General features: G+C 34.1%; 1 long non-coding RNA gene across 1 annotated transcript; it reads right to left on the bottom strand.

Moving 5' to 3' along the window:
• Positions 1–1,198: 1,198 nt before the first annotated feature.
• On the bottom strand, positions 1,199–1,961 carry LOC137246767 (uncharacterized). Its single transcript, XR_010951692.1, has 2 exons — positions 1,822–1,961; positions 1,199–1,610 (listed from the first exon to the last, which is right to left on the bottom strand). It is a non-coding gene; the product is annotated as an uncharacterized lncRNA (long non-coding RNA).
• Positions 1,962–7,091: the final 5,130 nt, after the last annotated feature.

Genomic DNA, 7,091 nt, shown 5'->3' with positions numbered 1-7,091 from the left:
GTGTATGTGAAAAAGAAATAAAATTTTCAATGAAAAGTAAAATTTTTACAAGTATAAAATTCATTATTCAGTCAACAAATATAGTCAGAAAAGATTCAAAAGCTGAATTAAAAATGATTATAAATTTTTGATCACCTAAAGTAACCACATTTGATTCAAATATGATCCCAAAATGTGATTGAAAAACTATATTCAGTTTTTGATCATCAAAGATAAGCATATTTGATTATTCTTTTTGTTGATATTTATGATATATTAAAATTTAATCATCAAAGGACTTCAAAAATTGATTCCAAAAAGTTATCGGAAAATGCTTTTCAATTTTTGGTCATCAAAAGTATTCGAATTTGATTATATCCTTTGTTCAATAGTATGATAACTCATTATTTAGTCAGAGAGAGTGATCAAATTGTATTGTTATGTAGGGAAATTCAAAATTTAATTACTTAATGCTGAGTGGGATATAAAAGCTGAAGTTTTTGCCGACAAACAAAATTTCTAAATTTTGTTTCAAGATTTCATTATAAAATTGCTTCAATGTTCCTTCAAGTTGTATGTCGGGGTTGATTCTGAATAAATAAGAGTTTAACATGTAACAGATATCCAGATTGAAGTTGAGCTAGAGTGACTCGCGTCTCCCTTCTGCTTTTCTGCGAGTTTGGGCTATTTAACTTTAAGAACGGGGTTCGCAGGGCAATTTCAGGCATAGAGGTCTCACGCCTTTTTAAGGATATCACTGAGGATCTGTTTGTGGCGAAAGGAGTTTGGCATACACAACAACAACAGCTAGCAGGGTAGCAATTCTACTTGCAATTGCTGTTAGTTTGAACATACCGATAGCGATACTTATGTTGCTTTTTCATGTTTTTGAACATAACATGCGAATATTCACCCAAGTGAATACCTCAAACGCGACCCAGAAGCAAGTGAATGTTTTGACAGCAAAAATGAGTGTCCGTGACACTTTGCGTCGCTATATAAAAAAAACGTAAGACAATCACCTACAGTCACCGATAGTCACGGAGAGTCTCCGAAGTGAATGAATGCTCTTATATGATACAAATTTGGTTTCACTTGGGTGAAAGTGACTCTTAGCGTCGCGTTTCGTTATACATAATAACGCCGTATATATTAAATTAAACGCATAGCGAAAAACATACATATTTAATGTGTGTGGGTGTATACAGCAGCAGCACCTTTCTAATAGTCATCATTATAATATGTACCAATTAATAATCATCAAATCACAACAAAATTATCATTAACATAGAATTTTGCACTTAGATTTACAATTTCGAGCATCCCCGAATACAAATGACCGCAATAAGTTTTTGTTTGTTGTTGTTTTTTTTTTCTCCGCATTTTCATTGCGTATGTAATATTTAGTATGTAACAATGATGTATGCAACAATGTATATCAGACAACTAGCTTGAACAGCACTTGGAGCTTGCAAGACCACCTAATGGTGGGTGGAGTGAAATGCACTTCACATATGCATGCTGTTTTGAGATTCACTACGTCCTTTCGGCAGCAAAAATGAAGCCATTTCTTAGCCATTACTGCATCCTTTGGAAAATGGAAAAATCTCCATTTGTTTTCACTGGTTTTCCTGTTGTTGTTTTTACACCCAAACACAGAACAAAGCATAATTAATAGATTTATTTAATTAAAACTCTCACAAATAACGCCAAATACACGTATATCAAAGCGCGGATAAATGAAAATTAGCTATTTCTACGTCATCAAAAACAGCTGATCTTTTATTTACATGCGCAATTCACAATCTTGTGTCTGTGATTTGTGGGGTCAATTATACTTACATAGCGTAGCAAGGCACAGCAACATTGCTCTCACAAACAATATCTGCACAATGGGATTTGCGTGTACTTGATCAGACTACGCAGTGCATTGCATTGCATGCAATTCTGTTGAATTTTGATTTCCATATATGCGCTATGCACGCGACTCTCTCACTCTTCGTGCTGTTAACATTGTTATTGCAAAGAGTGGAAAAATTAGCATCACTCTCAGAATAAACCATACTGATTAAGCGGCAGTTACCCACCGACGTGTGCCGTACGTACGGACGTTTGTCGTACGAAACACGTTTGACCGAACCCTCAAACCCATTGTTTACTATATAGTTTGGCAGCTTAAATTGAGGTTATGTTGCGAATAGAGTGGAAGGCACTCGAATTCAGTGAAAGAGACACTCGAATAGAGTGGAATGAAGAACAGTAGGAAGAGCAGAGTTGCATTGGATTAATACAGGCATGCTTAACCAACGAACCGATATCATTTCGTTACGATAAATAACGTTAATAAACGAAACAAAGTCATTTCGTTTCGTTTATTAACGTTAAGAACGTTAAATTAACGAAATGATTTTGTTTCGTTTTCTGCCATATCAAAACGAAATCAAATCGTTTATGTTGATTATTAATTTCAAACTATGCTGGCAAAGCTGATTGATGGCGGAGTCATTAAAGGTGAAAGCATTAGCCAAGCTGATTGCAACTTTTCTCATGAATTTTGACAGTACGAACATTTCTCACAGTATTTTTGACATTACCACCAACGAATTACACAAACAAATTACATGGAGTTTGTGTGTGTCCGCTCGCTGTTACCACCTTACGGCTTCACCATGGCTATAGCATTGCCAGCACAATTCAAACATAAAGTATCACGTTTTTGTTAACGTTTTTAACGTTAACGAAGGCTTTTCGTTTCGGTTAAAAACGAGATACAATTTATCTTGCTAATTTCTTTATCGATAATATTTTGAAGTGTTTCAACGGAAACGATGGAAATTTTTTGATAAACGATTAGCTTAACGTTAAGGTGCATCCCTGGATTAATATAACTTCAATCATTGCATCAATATTAAAGATAAATTTAGAAAAAATAGTTAAATACTTGAGTGTAAGCAAACATTTTCTTTCAATTACTGCAATTAAGGTGTCCTAGATGATATATATTTCAAAATTATAACATTTTATGTCTGTTTAAAAATGTATGTAACTTCAATTTCGCTAAGATTTCCGTAATATGGCCATTAGTGATGTTTGTGTGTGTGTGCAAATTTTGAGCGATCAGCTGTTAGTTTCGCTACTTGGTAAAGTTTACAATGCTCAAACCCGTAGGAATCAATGTGTGCGTCTGTGTACATGTACATAACATATTTGTGTGTGTATTGTTTACAGCAAGGCACTGTTGCCATTGACCAGTTTGCATGCATGCTTATACACACATTAACTTTTGGAATTACAATTTTTCATGGTGCAAATGACAGAAACAAATACTGAATAAGAATTTCTAGTTCATTTATTTGTAACCTCCAATTTTATATAATAATTTTAGGATATTTCAACAAAATTTTAAACAATCTTTAGGCCTTTTTGTATAATAACTGCAGACGGTCAAAAATCAGCGCACAAAAGTTTACTAGGCAACTCTGTCTAGTGAGAGAGCGATCAGCTGACACGTTCTTACGGAAAAAATTAAAATTGGTTTGATTTCTACGTTCCGGGCTACGTATGTACGTGCGTTGAACGTCGGTGAGTTTGCGTTTACATTGCACACTCATAAGTTAAGAGCCAATTAATGGTGACTTATAACCATAAAACCATAACCAGAAAAAACAGCTGATCGAACCTACCTTATGGAAATCAATGTAATAGATTAATGGTGCCATACCATAACGCTAACGCCATAGCCAACCAATTGGTTTTTGGTTTCTCGCCATATCCATAACCTAAAAATGTTTGAGTTGGTGAATTTAATAACTTTTGTAGATTTTATTCATTGTTTTGGATACGTTATGACTAAGAGATTTATTTTTTGTGGAATATTTTTGTAATTTTTTTCGTTTTCTTCATTTTTATGAAATTTTTACGATTTTTAGGTTAAGGCACCATTAATCGACCACATTGGAGATGGTTATGGATAAGGGTATGGTTACGACTATGGCGTTAGGGTTAAGGAAGTTTAATAAGCCCTTTAGGTCGTGTCAGCTGACACGTTTTCTACGTACGTTCGTGGGTAACTGACGCTTTACTTGAGTTTGCGTATATTTTACATACTAACTTTATTTGTGTGTGTGTTTGCCATTGTCAGCGATAGTCTATGTACGCTACGTAAAGTATAATCAGGTCTATGTTTCACATGCTATGTACTGTTTTGACATGCGATGCACTGTAAGTATAATTAGACCTTATGCCTGTGCAGTATTATCAATATCAGTTTTGTAGTTCATTCGTATGTTTGAAAGTGTGTTAATGATATGTAACATTTCTAACGTGTATCTCTTCTTCCATTTCTCTTCTTTCTCAAAAACTGAAGCGTCGGCGAAGTTCGAACTGTGACAACTGCTGGCACAGTGGGCCATGAAAGCTTTTTTATGGTTGTTAGTAGAATTACATTGTTTAAAATCAGATTTGTGTTGTGAAAGTCGAGTTTTTAGTTTTGCTTCGGTTGTGCCCACATAAATCTTATTGCACAATTCTTTATCATTACCTTTGCAAGGAATTTAATATATGTGACCCGGTCTATGAAAAGGTGGCTTAAGACTCAAAAAAAAATTGCGAGAAACAGCTGTTAAAGATAAACTAGGCATTTCTTCAGTTTCTTAGTATTAGTAGTTTTTTAGTCATAAGCCCCCTTTTCATAGACCGGGTCACATATAACGTTGCTTTTTTCGGTTTTTGATAATTTTGATTTAGTTTTGTTGAAAATATGTTTTAGAGTATTTGTTGGTTTAGGGGCAATTTTTGTTTCATCGCTATTATGGCAATCTGATTTGGTAAGTCGCTCTAATAAATCGGATACGTACATAAATAACAGATTTAAATATTTTTTGGTTTTTTGGTATAAGTTGGTTTGTTGATTGTTTTCTTCTTATTAAACTGTTTATAATATTTTCTGGAAAATCATTATCTCTTAATAGTAGTTTAATTTCTTCTATAATTTCTTTGTGGTAAGTGTCGTCCGATATTTGTAGCATTCGTCTTATACAGCCCGTTGCTGTATTGATAATCATCGTCCTTGGGTGTTTGGAGTTAAAATTGATGATGCGTTCTAATGAAATTGGTTTCTTATACCATTTCAATTTAATTTGATTGCCTTCTCTTATTACAAATGAGTCCAGGTAGGGAAATTTCCATCGTCTTCGAGTGCCGTAGTGAATTTTATATGTCGATCAAAGGAGTCAAGTGTGTTTTGTACCTCGGTTTCTTTAACTATAGCAAAAATGTCATTAACATATTTTGTTACAGATCTTGGTTTTTGTATTGGGTTTTCAATGCAATGCTATTTTCCAACAACTTTTTCATAAATATGTCCGCTATGTTTGGTGAGGTCGGTGATCTCATTGGTAATCCTTGAAGTTGAGTATATATTGTGTCATTAAATTTAAAATATCTATTATCCTCAATGCACAACTTTACTATTTCCATAAAAATTTTCCTAGGTATATTAGTGTACTCTTCTATTATTGTCCATTTTTCTCTTATTACGTCAGATGCAAGTTGTGTGGTAGCTAGGGTACAGTGATACAACATCAATGGTATTTTTTACGTTATAGCTCGAATTTGATGTTAAGTAATTTAAAAGTTTGAAATATATCTACAAAGGATTCTTTATGAGTTTTTGGTAGTCCATAAATCCTCGGTGGTAATGCCGTTGTTCCACGACAAAAATTCATAAAGAGATGGCCGGAAGCGTATGCCTTAGAGAATATTGAGGCTAAAACTGTTGCTCAATGTTTGGTTAGGGAATATGTTTCGAGATTTGGTGTGCCAATACGAATTACAACAGATCAGGTTTCTCTGTTTCAGTCCCTTCTATTTCGTCAACTTTGCCATCTTCTAGGTGCTATAAGAACCAGGACATCTACCCATCATCCTCAAGCAAATGGGATGATTGAGCGTTTTCATAGAACGTTAAAGAATTCAGTAAGATGTTCTACCAATTCAATTAATTGGACGGAAGAATTATCATTCATTTTGTTGGGTCTTCGGACTACCTTTAAAAAAGATATTCGAGCTACATCAGCTGAAATGTTATATGGTGAAAATATTAAGGTTCCAGATAACAACACGAATACAGGTCCGTTAGATTTTGTTAATTAAATTCCTGAACATTTTAAAAACATTCGTTCCGAGGAAAGAAAACCTACTCCAATCACGTCGTATATTCCAACTGAATTAAACTCGTGCTCACACGTATTTATTCGTATAGATAGAACGAAGAAGTCTGGAGCCTTCGTATCAAGGTCCTATTCCTGTGTTAAAGCGCTTACGAAAAACATTTTTGGTCAAGAAAAATGTTGACAATGTAAATATATCAATTGATAGGATAAAACCAGCTTCTATATTTTTGGAAAACAAGAAGAAAGTTGTAAACTTCAAAGCATGATTTTTGCGTTCCTTCTTTTGGAGGGGAGGTAATGTAACGGACATTGTTTACTTTGTTGGAATATTTAGTGTACTTATATAGTAGAGCAAGGTTATTCCGATTTAATAAAACATGTGCTGATATTTTTACGTCTTGCAATGATGAAGGTTTTATAAAGCATATATGACACTACTTTATTTTTGCTTGGATTCCAAGCTAAAAAAACTAACTTTATCGGAGCTTCAAAACACAAAAGCGAGACCACTATTTCCCCAAAATTAGTGAGTTTGACATGTTTTTGTTTATGTTTTATACTTTATTTTTACATTAACAGTTTTAACAATAAAAACAAAGCCAATAACACGCGAAAATTATTTCGGTCTCTAATGGTTCACTTTTTCCACAAGAAAGTTGATTTTAATTGTGTTTTTGTGGACCGAATTTTCAAACTAAAAGCAAAATTTTCATATGTCAGAAAAAATAAAGAAAAAAACGGCCGAATGTCAAAAAAACATTTAAGCGCATGCGTTGTTATGGTCCACTTGGGAAAGTCACCTTTGGAACGCACCTAGTGGCTAGTGATGGCAAAGAAAAGGTGCCATGGCAATTTTAATCGAAAATGGACACTAGAAGTCGGCACGGCCGGGTAAATGAGGATCTCTAAGAGGGAAACACGCTGTTTCCGGGAAAGAAA

The sequence above is a fragment of the Eurosta solidaginis genome, chromosome 3 (assembly GCF_040869045.1).
Source record: "Eurosta solidaginis isolate ZX-2024a chromosome 3, ASM4086904v1, whole genome shotgun sequence".
Taxonomy (NCBI): Eukaryota; Metazoa; Arthropoda; class Insecta; order Diptera; family Tephritidae; genus Eurosta; species Eurosta solidaginis.
This window is presented reverse-complemented; position numbering and strand designations above follow the sequence as displayed.